Source organism: Danio rerio, chromosome 2 (genome assembly GCF_049306965.1).
Source record: "Danio rerio strain Tuebingen ecotype United States chromosome 2, GRCz12tu, whole genome shotgun sequence".
Lineage (NCBI taxonomy): Eukaryota > Metazoa > Chordata > Actinopteri > Cypriniformes > Danionidae > Danio > Danio rerio.
The window spans coordinates 35,973,778-35,992,091 of NC_133177.1; the positions used below are offsets into that span (position 1 = coordinate 35,973,778).

Here is an 18,314-nt window from a genome sequence, read left to right on the forward strand (position 1 = left end):
TTGTTACAAACAGTTTGTTGATTAGGCATTTCCCAAAACCATCGCTCTTAACGAACATTTACTAACTGAGTGACAAACTTGTACGCTTGCAACTACACCTCTTGAGCTGTAGTTAGAAGCATAGTTGCTGGTTGTGTTATATTCCCAGTTATCCCCCTATGACCTATTCCTTTTGAATGTTTAAACTTGAAATGATTTCCCTTAGCTCATGATGAATAGGTGACCTATTATTTAAAAGCAGAATTTACGTTACATCTCCAAAGCTTGTGAAAACAAAAATGTATAGTAAATCTTAATGTTTTTTTTTTATAGTAGGTTATTTATAAAGAAATGTATCTGTACTGTATATGACATAGGCCTGTTGGTTAGAACATTTCTGCAGTGGTCAATGTGTCAAATTTTAAATGTAGACTTTTACACCAAATAAAATAAAAAATAAACAGGATGCTAATTTTTATAATAATAATAATAATAATAAATATTATTATTAAGTATGATTGTTTTTCTAATTTCTTAATAAATAGCCTACTGTAAACTACAACCATTAATGATTTATATGATTTATATATGAGATTAAAATATGTGTTAGCAAAGTGGTTGTACGTTTTAGATCAAAATATGGAACATTCGTAATAATATTTGTAAAAGAAACATAAATGTGCCGTTTAAATACATATTTCAATTAATATGGAAAGCAAGTGCATGTTTTTACCAAAGCTAATATTGGAATTTTTTTAAATGCTTGTGCATTGTAAAACAATATATTTTGCACAAAAAATAATTTGTGTTTTCTTTAAAGAAGTTGTTACTCCGCCCCATTTGGAGCTTCATTATGGATGTTTTACATCATAACTAATGTGGTTTAAATGACAGAGAAACTATGACTTTGGGAAACACTCATCACTGTATCAATCTTTTCTCAAACGATGGGAGTTATGTCTTTGTTTGGGAAACGCACCCCTGTTTGAGAGGCTATTTGATTCTGTCCAGCTGGAGTTTGGCTAAAAAGAAAAGAAAAATGCTCACCGCTGAGTGATCCCTGAGTGAAAAGCCTGATGGACAAGCCTGACATGAGTGCACAGGAAACTGATGCTTTAACTTAAGCTATCGTGAAAACTTAACATCACTTGCTTACATTCAAATTAAGATACACCCGGGCTTTAAAGAGAAGCGACGTTGCAGGGTTGTTGGCACTGTGTGCATGCTGGGAGCTGTTATGCATCAATCTATCAGAGGAGCTCATCTGTATTCAGATTTGCCGGAAGGCCCAGGGAACTTTGGTGTGAAACAGTTGCATTTGCGACCTTTAAAATGCACCGCGGACACTGCGGCATGCAATAAATCCGTCGCTTTTTAGTCCTCTTGATATGTAATTCCTGAGCTGTCAGCCACACTTCAAATCCTTCAAAGGCCACTGAAATGTATGTAGATTAGGTTTGTTGTTCAGGAAAGAAGGCCTCGGGCTGGAGTCACCTGTGCAGTGCAGAGGAATGGAGGATAAAAGGGTATAAAAGGTGTGTGCGACAATGTGTGTGTGGGAGCATGTCACATCTCTGTTCATCAACTTGTACCGGTTGCCAATATAAGATCACATCAAATTTAAGCACTGATGTTTGCTTACAAAACATCCTGCACACTTTCAGTACCTCAGACATGTGTGTCTTTTCTTGCATTTTTTTTCATGCATAACGATGTATTAAAAAATGTTAAAAGTCATGCAGTGCAGCCTTAAAATACTAATTAATTTGAATTTTAACTCTGTACACTTTCTCCATCCTTCAGACACCTTTATTTTACCCATTTGTCAACATGCAAGTTAATCAATTAAAAGACAATATATAACTTATTAATTTTAATATTTGAATAGGCATGTCAAAATAAATATGCTGCTTGTGATGTGATTTAAATTGTCTGTTTAAAAAAGTAAAATATGAAAAATTTGTTGGACCACCTTTTGCTTTAATTACATCACTTGTTTTAATATTAAATGTTAAACTTGTTTTAATATTAAATATATAAAAAAGAAAAAAAAATCAAAAGGTGGCTAATAATTCTGACTTTAACTGTATATATATATATATATATATATATATATATATATATATATATATATATATATATATATATATATATATATATATAAATATGTGTGTGTGTGTGTGTGTGTGTGTGTGTGTGTGTTTTATTTTTAATAATTTTTTTATGGGTTTTCACCTTTAATTTAGATAGTGGAGGTTACAGACAGGACCTCAACAAAGGACCTCGAGCCAGGAATTAAACTCAGGTTGCCATTAGCACCATAGTGGTATATGTCAGAGCACTTATAACCACTTGACTATTGGCGCCAACAGATATGTGGTTTTCTTAAGACTACACAGCTGTTTAGTCGCAATCCTTTGAGTTCCCCTCGCATTGTAAGTGTGGAATGCTCTTATCTTAACTATTAAACATTTCAGTGAATTCTACAGTTTTTTTTTCACCAATGTCAATTATTCAATTTCTGACCAAATTTTTTCCTCAAGGATGATAGTTCCCCATAATCCCTCCAGTTTTTTAGTAATGCACTGGACGTTTCTTAACCCAGTTTTATTAGTTTCAGCAATCTCCTTTATGTTTTCTTTGCTCCTTGATATTTTCTTTGCTTGATGCATGCTAACATTATGACCCTTCTGAAATCTGAAAAAAGTGAAAAGATTTACATCTTTTCCAAGACCATAGGATGTGTCTTCCAATATTATTGTTTAAGAAATGAGAAGCTACTCTGTGAATCATTCATTCATTCATTTTCTTTTCGGCTTAGTCCCTTTATTAACCTAGGGTTGCCACACTCATACACCACTGACAATTTAGCCAACCCAATTTATCTGTACCACATGTCTTTGGACTGTGGGGGAAACCGGAGCATCCGGAGGAAACCTACGCGAACACAGGGAGAACATGCAAACTCCAAACAGAAACGCCAACTGACCCAGCCGAGGCTCCAACCAGCGACCTTCTTGCTTCTAATCAGTTAGGGTTAAATATCTTGTCACCAGCTGAAATATAATCATCCATGCAGTAAATTTCCAATCTGAGGCTTTTATCTATATGCTTAGTTAAATCTTGGTGGAGACCTTTTTGGAGCAGAAGTTTATTCTTAGTTACAGTGTATAAAGTGATCTTTTTTATATATATTTATAAAATCCCTTTCAATTTTTTTGAGCTTTTTTTTTTTTTTTTTGAATCAGAGCAGTATTTTAAAGATTTGAATGCATATACACTAAACAGTTTCCTATTCAAACAAATACTTTCTTCATTTTCAAATCACTCTGAATGCCTTTAAGAAACATCATGTTGCAGCTGTTATTTGTCTGAGCGTTCTCAGTGTCTGATTATCAGACAAACAACAGTCCACCCTCTGCTGAGCTCCAGCAGTAACCAGTCGCTGGCTGCTCCCTCGCGCGTGTAAATACAGCTTTGCTTAATTACTCACACCATTAGTTTATTGCTTTTATATATTTGTTAGCTATTAGCTGGCGAGGCTGAGTTAAAGTCCATCCAGTGAGTGCCTAATTACTTCAATCAACACACACACACACACACACACTCACACACACAGCCACACAAGCACATGGTAATAGCGCTGCTCAGCACATGCACGCCGTGACAGTCAAAAGCCCGGATAATGTATTTACAAGCTCATAAAACTATGGCGAGTTTACTGTCAGCCTGCTCTGATAGGGTTGCTACAAATAATGATTTGTAGGAGGGTGTTATTTTTTTGTGTGGAGAGGAATGTCAGTGACTAATGGGCTTGTGACACGAGGTGTAATTTGACGTGTAGTTATTAGAAGAATGCTGAGGATGGCTTAATATGGGAGGGAATATGAAATATGGTTGTAAATGCCTGGACTGAAGTGTTTATGAAAAATACAATATACAAACTCGGGAGAGAATGTGTCAGAATTGGCTTTCCGTAATACATGTCGACCATATATTTTATCTTGTATTTGGTGGTGCATTTGGCTCTGAAATATTTAATCAGGGGCCTGTATCATGAAGCTGGATTAGTTGGTTAGTCAGTTAAGTTTCAGTTTAGTTTGCATCAGTTTTGAGTTTTAGGTTACATGAAGGCAAGTCAACTTTAATCGCTCTATGCTTCCATGGTATTTTGGAGCAGCTGAACTGAGCTACCTTCATGATGCCTAAAACCAAGAATTGGTGCAAACTAAACTAGCCAGCTAATTTGACCTTATAGTACAGGCCTCAAGTCATGAAGTTTATTAATATCTCACATGCTGTTAAGGCGAGAGACTGCAATCAAAAACACTTTTTAAATGCACGTGAAAATTTTGAGATTTTGGGCTTTTTGGATTTTCATAAAGTGGTTACTGTAAAGAAAACATTATTATTATTATTTTTTTGTAAATGTCTTTTTTCACTCTTTATTAATTTATGTGGATAGATTTCTTTCCCAGTGCTGGGTTTCTGCATATGCCACAGAAGTTGAAGGTTCATTGTGCTGTGGCGACCCCTGATATCTTAGGGGCTAAAATGAATGAATAAATGTCTATAGATTTCTATTGCAATGCCCATTTTAATTGCAGTTTTCTCAGTTATTTTTCTCCTGCATTGAATCATATATTTCCACGTCAACAACACTTACATACACCAAACTATGCAGTACAATTCAAATTTTGGAGGTTTTTACTGTAAATGCCTGATTATATAAAACCTTTTATTCTATGAATTATTGTATTGTAAAATATCATTTGATTATGGATGTTTGCTGAATTTTGGCTTTTCAGAATGCTCTCAGTTTAAAAATTGGGCCCTGATATGTAAAAAAAAAAAAAAAAAAGTAATAGTAAAAAAGTATAGTGATAACTATAAGTGACACCTCCACTGCATTGATGACCATATCAACCGATTCAAATGTTATCATTTGAGTGATTGGACATTATCAGTGGTTATCAGCTGATAGATATGGGCTACTAATAGGCTCAGAAGGCTGTTATCATCCATCCACATGGTTAGTCAGCTATAGATCACATAAGGCTGCGGTCAGAAGTTAACGAGAATTATTGATATTATTTATTAAATTACCCATTATTTGTATCATATTAACATCTATACCCCTACCCCATACCTAAACCCAACCATTGCTGTAATGTAAAAACAGATCTGGATCTAGAGTCTTCTCTGTTAGTATAGCTGATTAGTCATGGGAATTATTTATATTTTTTATTAAATTTCCCATTAATTGTATTTAATTGTGTGTTGTAGGAAGTGGAGAGAGTGTGTGTTGTGAGATGTGGAGTGAGTGTATGTTGTAGGAAGAGGAGTGAGTGTGTGTTGTGGGATGTGGAGTGGACACCTGGAGCTGTGACCTTCCTGTATGTGTGTGATGTTATCATATATTGAGGAGCTGTGCTGCAGTCTTTTTCGCTGGTTAAGTGGATTGTCCATCCTTCGTGTTGATCAGCAGAATGCTAATATGTCACCGGGCTCAATTGAATTTCCCCTGGAAGCTGTAGAAAAGGCAAGCAGTGTCATTTAGTGAGAGACTCGCTCTCAAACTCACTCCACTGCTCACTCAACTTGCAGGAGCTCACAGGTTCAGCTCTGCCATCTTCTTATCTGTTTCCTCTCTGAGCTTGTGGAAGAACATTTATTGTCACACTTAAGAGCAGTCATGTTTTGCTAAATAATAAGGAGAACATAAATGGTTTTTAGACAGAAAGTAATAATGTGCTAAGTATAATAATTTGATTAAAAAGTCAAAATGAAAAGGATAAACCAAATCTTTCATTCATTTTCAGCCTAGTCCCTTTTTTAATCAGGAGTCACCTTAGCGGAATGAACCACCAACTTATCCAGCATATGTTTTACCCCGCGGATGCCTTTCTAGCCGCAACTCAGTACTGGAAAAGGCCAATAAACTCTTGCATTTACACACATACAGCCTCCTGAAGGAAACCCATGCAAACAGGGGAAGAACATGCAAACTGCACACAGAAATGTCAACTGACCCAGCCGAGGCTCGGACCAGCAACCTTCTTGCTATGAGGCGACAGCGCTACCCACTGGGCCACCATGTTGCCTAAACTAAATCAAAATGCCGTCATTTTTTATGAGATTAAAAAGACAAATAGGGGTTGCACAATAGGGAAACGGGGAGCACAGGTATCTCACAGCAAGAAAGTTGCTGGTTCTCCTCTTGTCTGTGTTGGTTTACCCCACAGTCCAAACACATTCTCTATAGGTGAATTGAGCTGAATTGGCCGTAGTGTATGGGTGTATGGGAGCATTTGCTGTGTAAAACATATGCTGGATAAGTTGGTGGTTCATTCTGGTGTGGGAACCCCAGATAAATAAAAGGACTAAGCCGTAAAGAAAATGAACGAATAAATTGGCCGTAGGGTGTGAAAGGGAGAGTGTGTAGGTGTTTCCCAGTGCTGAGGGTTGTACTGTCTGTTCCTGTTGAGGAAGGTTATTCACCAGTAAAAGTTATGCCAGAGTAATTGATGGTTCATTTTGCTGTGGCAACCCTTAATAAAGCAGGATATAAAACTAAAGTAACATTAGAATAAAATAATATAATACATTTGTCTATTATAAGTTCATAATCTCAAAATTTTGAACTATAATCAGATAGGATCATCCATAAGACATTTTTTTCTGGCATAAAAAGACAACTTTTGATAGTTCAAACATTTTTCTCATAATAATGACTTGGTTTATAAATGTTCAAAAGGTCATTTAGATTTTATTCTCAGTAATTAAGTATCTCGTGCTTATGACTTTTTTTGCCATGTTATGATGGTTTTATGTCATATTTTTTCCAATTGAAAAACCAAAATACACTGAAAAAAATGATTCAAAGATGGTTACCTGGATTAACTCTTTTTTAAGTGGTTGTAAACAGTTACTTTGGGTTCAATTTAAACAAAAAAATAAGTTAAACATTACTAGATTTTATGTGTTTGTTTAAATTCAACACTATCCGCTTGTTAAGTGGTGACGTGTTTGTGACGTATGTTATACTGTTTCCGGGTCCAAGCCGCCACTCATTTGAGTGGAGAAATCATTTGTTTATGATCACGTTTTATTCCCATCACACATTAAAGTTAATTTTATATAAAATCAGAGTGTACACAACAATAGTTGTGCATAACAAATACCAAAATTTTAACAATTTATAAAAAATTCATCACTTTCTGGCCATCAGATATTAGGCATGGACACATATATTGTGATCGTGATTTTTTAAAGCCTTAAATCGCTATGTAAACGTTTATTATTACCATTTGATGAGTCTCCCCATTCAGTTGAATAGAGCGCTTGGACCCGGAAGCAGCTTCGCATGACGTCACACTTAACAAGCGGATAAATTGTTTGCAACAATTTTGCTGACATCATTTTTTTTCAGAAAGAAATTAGCTGTTTGTTCAAACTACTTATTTAAAATGAGCTGAAAGTTTATTATTTTTTAATGGACAACCTAATTGTTTTATGTTCAATCTACTTAAATTTGTAAAAACTAATAAAATAACTTAATTCTTTCATGTTTTTCTAAAAAACTGGTTGTGTGGAACCCATCTATTTTTTTTTTTACTGTGCATGTAGGGCAGGGGTGTCCACACTCGGTCCTGGAGGGCCAGTGTCCTGAAGAGTTTAGCTCCAACCCTAATCAAACACACCTGAACAAGCTAATCAAGCGTGTACTAGATATACTAGAAACTGCCAGGCAGGTGTGTTGAAGCAATCTGGAGCTAAGATCAGCAGGACACCGGCCCTCCAGGACAGACTTTGGACATCCCTGATACAGGGAGTGTCTAATTGATCACTTTTAAAGTACTTTTTTATAGAGCAAAAATAAATGAAATGACAGTTGCATGCTTGTGCAGAAATGTAGATGTATACTTTATTTCATGATATTTTATACTGCTCATCTGTCTTTTTACCAAGAACAAAACCAACTAAATGGGCTTGATGTATTGATGAAACCTGATTTTTATTACTTTATATATCAAATTGCTTTGCAACAATCTGCATTGTGTAAAGTGCTATAGAAATACAGGTGACTTGACATATGCGTTTCTCTGCCTATTTACTATACTATATTTATATAGACAGGTGAGCTGTTGTCATGATGGCCAGTCTGAAGACAGGCTGTTAACAGGCGATTTCACATGCATGCAGAGCTTGTCCACAGATAGCGTAAAACTCAACCACTTGTCACATCAGCTCCAATATACTTTTCTGCTGGAATAAAACAAGAGTGTTTGTTCCACTTTATGTTTGTGCTATGGATAGATTTTTTTTCTTTCTGATTTAATAACATAATGGCAAAGTTTATTGCTGGTATTCATTAATACGAATATGAATTCAATTACTCGGTGGCCCCGCAAGTTTGTCCACATGTTTAAAAAAGTTCTTTTAGACATTAAATTTTGGAGAAGGGGTTTAAATGCTACCGCATTGGTTCTCTGGGTATGAATTGTTTTAAATGGGCTTTCATGCATTTATTAGCATAATTGATCTCATCTAAAACCAGTCCCTGCATTTAAATGACCATTATGAATGTGTGTAATTAATTGAGCATCTTATGAGTGTGTTTATGATTAACACAAGGATTAAATATGCGTACATTTTGTGTTGCTGCTACAACAATTGGAAATGCTTTCATACTAGTTGGTGCCACTGCAGATAGATGAAATATAGTGTAGTGGAAATTGTGATGGATTGATAAAAATAGGGTTTGATTTATTTATTTATAATCTTTACAAAATACATGATTTATATTGATTAATTAGATATATTTATCATTTCTATAATATATATATATATATATATATATATATATATATATATATATATATATATATATATATATATATATATATATATATACACACACACATAAATTTCTGTAGCCAAGTTTAAATTAAATTACATTATCAAATTTTATCCATTTAGTGTAAGATTATTCAATGCATATTAATAGAAAAATTGTAGATTTCTTTACATCTTTCAGTTTTAACATAAGTATTTATTGGTTTCTACATATCTTTAAGGACATAAATTCATATTTCAACATAGAATTAAATATATAATAAAAAGTATAATAATAATCATTATAATAAAAAGCCATTGTAGCCTTTATTTTTTATTTCATTTTTTATCAATGTCCCTCTTTTTCATTTTTTTCCTCATAATATTACTAGACAATATCAGTATATCTTTATCCACTACATCCATACAGGGCTTTTTAAACTTTTAGGACACATAGGACTTTTAGGACCCCCCCCCCCTCCCCCCCCCCCCAAGTTTGTCCAATTTCACTCTAACAGTATGGTTGAGTCGAACATTGAGTATGTTTACAGGGACACCAATACTTTAATATGATGTTAATACAATTAACATGATACTCTGATTAATAGTCTAGCATGTAAACAGCGATTTTGATTACCTTAATCCGATTAAAGTCATAATTGAACTTAACAGAAATGGAATTAAGACATTAGTGGCACTATTGAAGTAAACAAGGCAGTCAAACTATTACCGTCATGTAGGACTTTTCACCATATTTTGCCACAAGATCCACACACACAGCTGTCAGTAAAGACATACACATCTTGCGAAATGTTGAAGTTTTTTTTTTTCCCATTCAGCATGCATTATTATATTCCATTAAAACAACACACTTTCACCAGTCCTTACTCCATTCCTCCCATCCAATACCCCAGCTTGTTTCGGGGGCATGAATGAAAAGTTCATGAGTGAAAGTGAAACTACCGAACTGCAGTTAAAGTTGAAAAATTTAAGATGAAACACAAAATTACATAAAACTGCAGGAAATGTGGATAGCCTGGTTATGAAACATTCAAAAAGCAATTCACATAAACACCTTTATTATATTATATTATTTTACATTATATTATATTATATTATATTATATTATATTATATTATATTATATTATATTATATTATATTATATTATGTTATGTTATATTATGTTATATTATGTTATTGTCTTAAATAACTAGATTACTGATGTCCATGTAAACGTAGTCAGTATGTCTTCAAAGTAAGTAAAAGATCCAAAAGGGCATCCTGCTGATTTGATTCAGAAGGGCACTTTTTTGTAAGTTGGCTCACCGGTTTTTCTTTCATTTTCTTGTCATAATTTTTTAAAAGCAGCACCAGGTCCATTTTATTTGTATACATTTTACTTCAATGAATTAACTCTACAGGTGCCTGATAGCTAGCTGTGGAACTAATGTTAATCAGATTCACTATAGTAAACAGATAAAAATCATCATCATAATTTACTCGAGTTCACACCTCAAATTCTTGTGCCCTCCTTAATAGGTGCTGGCACCTTCCTTGTTGAAAACAGGTTGAAAACCCCTGCATTAGTATAGTCTACGTGTCTTGTAGAGGTTCTTTTACAGCTTGAACAAATAAAATCTTCTTAGATTCTTGTGTTGGAGATGAGTGAAAATTACATTTATATTTCCCAACATTCCACCAGAACCACAATCGCTAGAGGTGTTCTTAACTTCTTTGGCATTATTCTGCAATCTTTTATAGATACTTCAGTAGAGACAAACCTATGCCCGTGGCTAGAAAAAATTGGCCAATTTGCATTGAATTGTCACAGTTCCGCCTTTACTCAGTGCAGTGGTTCTTTGCATAACCTTTCACAGTTATCAACATCATGATACCCTGAGCACCATGGAGGGCTAAATTGCAGCATGAATGTAACATCAGTGTGGGCCGCAGTATAGGCTAATATCAGCCATCTGCAGGTGGTCAACAGAGGGCTGTGACGGAGGAAGCTGGACATGACTGTGAAATATGAGACATGGGGAAAGAGAGATAGTGCTGCTTTTTTGCGAGAGCTGATAAGAGCACAATCTGGGCATTGACATCCAGATTCATACCATTTAGCCTAACCATTAGCCCTCACTTAACCCACCATGACATCCAGATAAAGTAACAGGGGCACAAGAGATACTGTCAGTTGTGAATAGGGATTTTAATCATGTATCTGTTTACCATGAATGTTCTTTCTGAGCACAAACAGCGTAAAACATCATGGTTAATCTTACAATTAGACAAAAATAATTGATCAAAATATGGTAAAAGTTGACATATTAATTCAGTTTCATTATCATTATGAAAGACTCATGTCTAAGATTTCCTCTGGTATTGTTGGTATCCCCTTTGACTCGTTAACAGTTGGTGATCTTTTTCTATTTATCATCAGTTTGTTCAAATTAAAAGTTTTATATCTTGTTCTTGTGTGCACCAGGGCTTTGTTTTGGGCCCTCTTTTGTTTTATAATTTATATTTTGCCACATTTTCTGTAGATTTTGCATAAGCTTTCACTGTCATGCAAATAATATTTGATAATAGAGTTAATAATAATAATAATACTCGATACCAGACTATATGTGTGTACTTAATTGATGGTTTTATTAGACAATGTATTACATTTTTGTAAACCTAGTTTACAGCACTATTTAAAGCTAATCTGTTTTTATATTAAAAAATTTAGTTCAAAACCATTCGCTTATCATAGGTAGTTGTAGTGTTATCACAATACTGGAATTCGGTACCAATCAATACTGAAATTTTTAAAACGTCCTTTTACTGCAAACATTTGAGCGCTGTTGAGTGATTTGTCGTTGTGTTCACGTGCTCAACAGAAATGACTGTGATCAGTTCACCGTAATCAATGCTATTTACTGTGTGTAAACACATATACAGGGACACTGGAGCATTTTAAAGCTGCGATTCATGAGTGGATTGCTCATATGTCAGCTTATAGACAAACCAGCTGATCTAACTTTGAAATGCTCCAGTCCTTGTATCTGTTGTTACACACTGTAAACATTGGTGAATTCGGTGAACTGATGTATCGATTGGTACCGACTTTCAGTATGGTGGCATCCCTAGATAGTTGTTATTTAGCATTCTATTGTCAACACGATCTCACACCGTTTCTAACTTTTTGATTTAAGGGGTAAATCGTATGAATTTGTACAATCTCATTCGTACAATTTAATGATTTGCTCATCCACCAATGATGGTTGGGTTTAGGGGCAGGGTTGGGTGCCACGCAATCGTACGACTGAACAAATTAGTTACTGATCTGACAAAATGTAAAATAGTTACATTTCCTCATGAGATCAGGCTGACTATTGTAGCCAATGCATGTTTGAATTTAACATCTCTCTCTCTCTCTCTCTCTCTCTCTCTCTAAAATATGTTTGTTTTAAAGTGGAAGTGAAGCAGTCAAGTTTACATTATTTTGTAAATTGGTTTCCACTTTATTGAAAATACATTTAACAAACTTAATATTAATAGTAATATGAAGAGTTCAGATGCAAAAGCCGCTAAATGCCACTTCCACCAAAAATGAGCTAATGACATTGAGTGAATGTTTTAGGCACGTAGTACACCATCAACAAATAGATTTGCTTCAAATCATCTAAATCGCAGCATCAGCCAATTAAAAAATTACAGTTTGTTGGCAAAAGCCTCCAAATGCCACGCGGACATTTTTTGCAATTTCTGCTGAGAATTTTGATTAAAATCTGCGGATTTCTGCTGAATTATTTTGGGAGTATCCAGCGGAGTATCATAACTAAAACCTTAATATATTAAATAAAAAGTAATAAATTACTGAATAAAAACTGAATAAATTCATATTTACACATTTACTCAAGTAAATAAATAGAATTAATAATGGGCTAAAAATCTCCAGAATTCTGCGGAAAATCTGCGGAAATCTGCGCGCGCAGATTCTGTGTGGGCCTAGGTATTACTTCATAATACCTATGCAGCTGGAAGAGCATCCGCTAAGTAAAACATATGATGGATAGATTGGCGGTTCATTCCGCTGTAGCGACCCCTGATTATTAAAGGGTTTAAGCCGAAAAGAAAATTAATGAATGGTAAGATAAAAGATCTTAACATTTCAATTTAAGTTAGTAATAAGTTCTACTAAACTCTCTCTCTCTGTCTGTATTTTTAAAATCCCCTTTCCTCCCTATCACTTTTTTTCCTCTTCTTTATGGTGTATATAAACTATTTCTTGAACTGCCTGGTCCAAATCTTAGGGCAGCTCTATTTGTTAGCTTCACAATCTGAGCCAGCACCACCAGGCCAGTCAATTAGTTTCCAGCAAATTAAGAAGCTGAAAAAGTAAAACAGTACATTAGGTTTTTACAGCCATGCATCACTTTCTGTAAGAGTTCTTCTGAGAGAGATAGAACGGGAGAGAGACCAGAGGAACAGAAGAAAACATGAGCTACCAGCAAGGAGACTGTCAGCATGCGTAGAAATGAAAAAAACACACACATTCACATTGATGTAAGAAAGGAGGTATGCAGCCGACTGCTCAGAACACACACACTGGAAATGGAAGTGTTTTCCAGTTAATTGGGTGACCCCTGGGGCCAGGCTAGTGATTCTCCCTCGTGGACATTAATATTGCATGAACCTTTCAAAGCTGCGGTGTCACCGTGTGTCTCTCTCTCCATGCCACCCTTCAACCAACCGCCCTGGCCAACGCCACCCCTCCCACCGCTACTGACACACACCCTCCCATCCTCAGCCCGATGTACGCGGACCCCGGCCTTTATTTTCAAAGCTTTTCCCACATGCTAGTCTAGACTAGTCTGAGTTAGCACAACAAAGCCATCCTCTCATTTTACAGCTTAACACTGGCATGGAAGGACACTGGAAGGAACGCCTGTCAGAAAAAAAAGCGGCTAATAAAACGTTTTGGGGTGCCCATCTATTTGACGCACTATAAAAATGTTGTTTTATTTGGGTTTTGTGTCTCTCTGACGTTTTGTAGCTCTTTGAAACTCCCAGCTCTATAAATCCAGTGTTTTCCCAGCTCTGGACGGTGAGTGTTTCATGGTTGATCATCCTAGATTTATCTCCAAATATAGTGAGGTGAAATGTACTGTCCCTTCAGACGGCAAGTTGTTTTACCGGGATTTACTCTCTGTTAAGAAGAGTTATGTACATTGTGCGTTTTATACCTCCAGTCATGGAAACAAAGCTGCTTTCCTCAGAGTTCTGAAGGGCTTTGTGAATCCACCTATCAATCTCAGAGCCGCAAATTCACTCTGGCACTAAGGGGTGGGGAGATGTGGTCTGCTTTTTTAAATGCCTGGTATACCTCCTGCTTCAAAGTGCCTGATGGATTTCACTTCCTGGAATGTTTACTAGCAGAGGTGTTGTAGCAATTGGATATGCCAGGGTTCTCACGGCAGATTCAGAACTTAATGATAATACATTTTGCATTACAGTTCAGTAGCTGAATTTGAATTAAAGTAGCAATTGAAATGTAAGTCAGTAGAATTCAGTTGAATTAACATTCAATATCAAGACTTTGGATACTGGATTGACAAAACTGTTAACATTTTTTTTTAGCAAAGTTTAAAATACATTAATGGAATGCCAGAAGAAACTAAATGGATGTGTGGAATGAGATGGATGCATGGATGACACAGCTTGGATGGGTGGAATGATGAATGAATTGACAAAAGGATGGATAGGTGGATGCATTGATGGAACAACAAGGATAGATGGATGGATGATAAATGGACATGTTAATTGATGAATGGAACAAAAGTAATAGGTGAATGCATGGATGGAATCGCATTGATGGAAGTGTTTATGGAACAACAGAAATGGAACAACATAGATGAGGAACAAAATGGAGGAGTTTAATTAGATGCATTGTTTGATGGATGGATGGATGGATGGATGGATGGATGAATTGATGGAATGATGAATAGATTGACAAATGGATGGATGGTTGGATGGATGGATGAATGTGTGGATGGAAACATGAATGAAACAACCGAAATGGAACAACATAGATGGATGGATCAAAGTGGAGAAGTTCAAATAGATGCATATTTGGATGGATTATACAGCTTGGATTGATGAGCTGATAGAAAGATGAATAGATTAAGAAATGGGTGGATGGATGGATAAATGGATGGATGCATGGACGGACAAAAATAGAACAACATGCATGGATGGAACAAAATGGATTAGTTTAAATAGATGCATGTTTAGATGGATAATACAGCTTGGATGGATGGATGGATGGATGGATGGACGGATGGATGGATGGATGGATGGTTGGATGGATGGATGAATTGATGGACATATAGATAGATTGATGGATGGATGGAAGCATAAATAAAACAACATGGATGGAACAACATGGATGGAACAAATAAAATTTAGTTAGATACATGGATGGATGGATGGATGGATGGATGGATGGATGGATGGATGAATTGATGGAAAGATGGATAGATTGATGAATGGATGGATGGAAGCATAGATGAAACAACATAAATGGTACAACATGGATGGAACAAAATAGAAACTAATAAGATACATGGAGGGATGGATGGATGGATGGATGGATGGATGGATGGATGGATGGATGGATGGATGGATGATACTACTTGGATGGATGGATGAATTGATGGAAAGATGGATATATTGATGAATGGATGGAAGATGGATGAATGGGTGGAAGCATACAGTAGATAGAACAAAGTATTGATAAATGGAGATGTTAATGGATATATGGATGCATGGATGGAACAACAAGGATGAAACAAAATTAAGGATTGATTAGATGGATGAATAAATGGCATAGGTGAATCAATGGATGGAATGACATGGATGGATAGATGGAATGACACGAATGAATGGAAGCTCGCAATAAATTATATGGATGGATGCATAGATATAACAACATGGATAGATGGACAAATGGATGGATGTATTGTTATTGATTGATAAATAGACATGTGGATGGATGGAATGACATTGATGGATTGATGGATGCGTGGGTAGATGGAACAGTGATGAATGGATGGATGCATGGACAGATAGATGGAACAAGCATGCATGGATGGATGACTAGATGCATGAATGAATTGACATGGATGGGTGGAACTCGGATGGATGAATAAGCAGCATGCAAAGTTTATTTTTCTGCTTTTCTACTTTAATATTTTGTTTCATTTTGTATAAATATATGTGTGTGCAATTAAAAAAATAGTTTGTTTAAATACAAACAAATGAACGTTTAAAAAATACTATATTTTTATACACAAACCAATGAAAGGTAAAGGGCCCAGTTTTGTTTTTCAAAGACTTAACTCTAGAACCTTTATTTTGAATGCACAATGACTTTAAGTAGATTACCTTGATAAATGAACCAAATGATTGCTTCATTTCCCAGAATGCATTACTTGTCATTTCAGAATTCCAATTGCTATCATTTCAGTTCAACTTGCATTGACAGAACAGAGGTGCGGTGAATTCAAATTCACATGCATAAATTGAAAGTCATTTCTGACTTGTGTCCATCCCTGAATCACCCGCATCTGTTCTGACCTTTTCTTTTTAAAAGGCAAAGGTCAGGGCCTACATATTAGTGCAGGGTGCCGCTGGTGCTGATCTGTGGTGGCCTGAAGCGAGGCATATGTCTCCTAACAGCAGATGACAGATACAGGTGTCAGTATCCAGGGTTTATTCCCTACGGTCATGAGCTACAAGCACAGCATCAAACTCCACCCCACATCTTCATGCATCTTTATATCACTCTCTCTCTATTAACCAGAGCTCTTAGTTATACACTTCATTCCTCTCTGTTTAATTTGTGCCTTTTGCTTTTAGACTTTTTCTTTGTCCATCTTGCCATCCCCCCCTCCCGTCCCTTCCTTTTCCTTCTCTCCGTCCCCTCACCCTCCTCTTCTCTTCCGCCTGCGGGCTGCGAGGATGCCAGGACCCATGCTAATCATGGGTGACACATCATTGAGGGGAGCGGGCTGTTTGCTGTCAGCAGTGTTTTTGGTTCATAATTATTTCACGAGTGTCACGTCAGTGTCAGGCTCTGGGCGAGCGGAGAGAGACAGCCGGCCTGCGGAGAGGAAGAGTGGGTGGAGGGGGGAGTGTCACAAGACCTCACTGTTAGCCACTTTCTGCCCAACACCTCAACTGCTTCACTGCCTGCACTTGGAGAAACAGAAAGAGAGCGAGATGAGAGGGAAAAGAGACGCCTTTCAGTGGACAGTTTAAACTTGATGGGTCATAGTCACTATGTTCATGTGTGCACATATTTGAGCGTTTTTAAGCAAAAAAAATATTATTTGTATGCTCTGTTTTAGTTAATCAATTTAGTTCATTAGTAATTAATTTCACTGGTTTAATATCAAGAAAGCTTAAATTTAAGTAGCCATTACTTAATCTTTCAGAAATCTGCTTATTAGACATGATGTACCTAAATGCATATCTGTAGTGATCTGAATACAATTCAGAATTGTTCATATTATTTCAATGATGTTATATTGCAGAAAAGAATGAAATGCGACCAGATGGAATGTTTTTTTAATGTAGTTTACTTCCTTAAATGAAAAATGCACACAATGTAGATTCAGAGAAATCATGCACTTAGTCTAAATAGGCTAAGAATTCTGTATGAATTCTGTATGTGTTTGATCAATGCAAGTGCTTTAAAAATGTATAATGTCTTGTGATTGCAGGAGACAATATTTTTTTATCCTTATATATAAATTCTCACAGTTTTTATGGGCAACATATATGAAATTCTAGAAAATATCTCAAGGAATTCAAGATGAAAAAGAATGTATGGTTATAAATAAATGTGTTCTTCAAGCTAAATGGATTATTTCTTTAAATTAGAAAAATGTGTCTACGCCAAATATAGGATGTTGGCTGAAATACGTGGTTACAGACATGACAATGCAAAAGATAACCTATATATTAAGAGATACATTCAAGATCTTTGAGGGAGTTTGGGGATCTTTCAAATTGTTCCTAAAATGTAGTGGAGTTGGAACTGTGTTGATGGATGAAAAGACAAGAGTTCATAAATATTGATGTCAAATACTGAGAAGTGTTTTGTTTGTTTGTTTGTTTGTTTCGTTTTTGTTTTTACTTCTGTATTATTTAAACATAAAGTCAAAATGGTTAAAACGGTTTCCCCCACAAGTCCAAAAACATGTGGTGAATTGGGTGAGCTAAAATTGTCCGTAGTGTATGTGTGTGAATGAGTTTGCATGAATGTTTCCCAGTGATGGGTTGCAGCTGGAAGGCCATCCGCTGTGTAAAACATATGCTGGATAAGTTGGCGGTTCATTCTGCTGTGACAACCTCAGAGTAATAAAGGGACTAAGCCAAAAAGAAAATGAATGAATGAATATATTTATTTTTAAATGTTTTAAAATAAGCCTCTCCTGCTCAACAA

General features: G+C 35.8%; 1 protein-coding gene across 23 annotated transcripts in view; it reads left to right on the plus strand.

Annotated features, from left to right (window-relative positions):
- Window positions 1–18,314, plus strand: part of rnf220a (ring finger protein 220a) — a 352,070-nt gene that overhangs the window by 136,058 nt on the left and 197,698 nt on the right. The window lies entirely within an intron of this gene.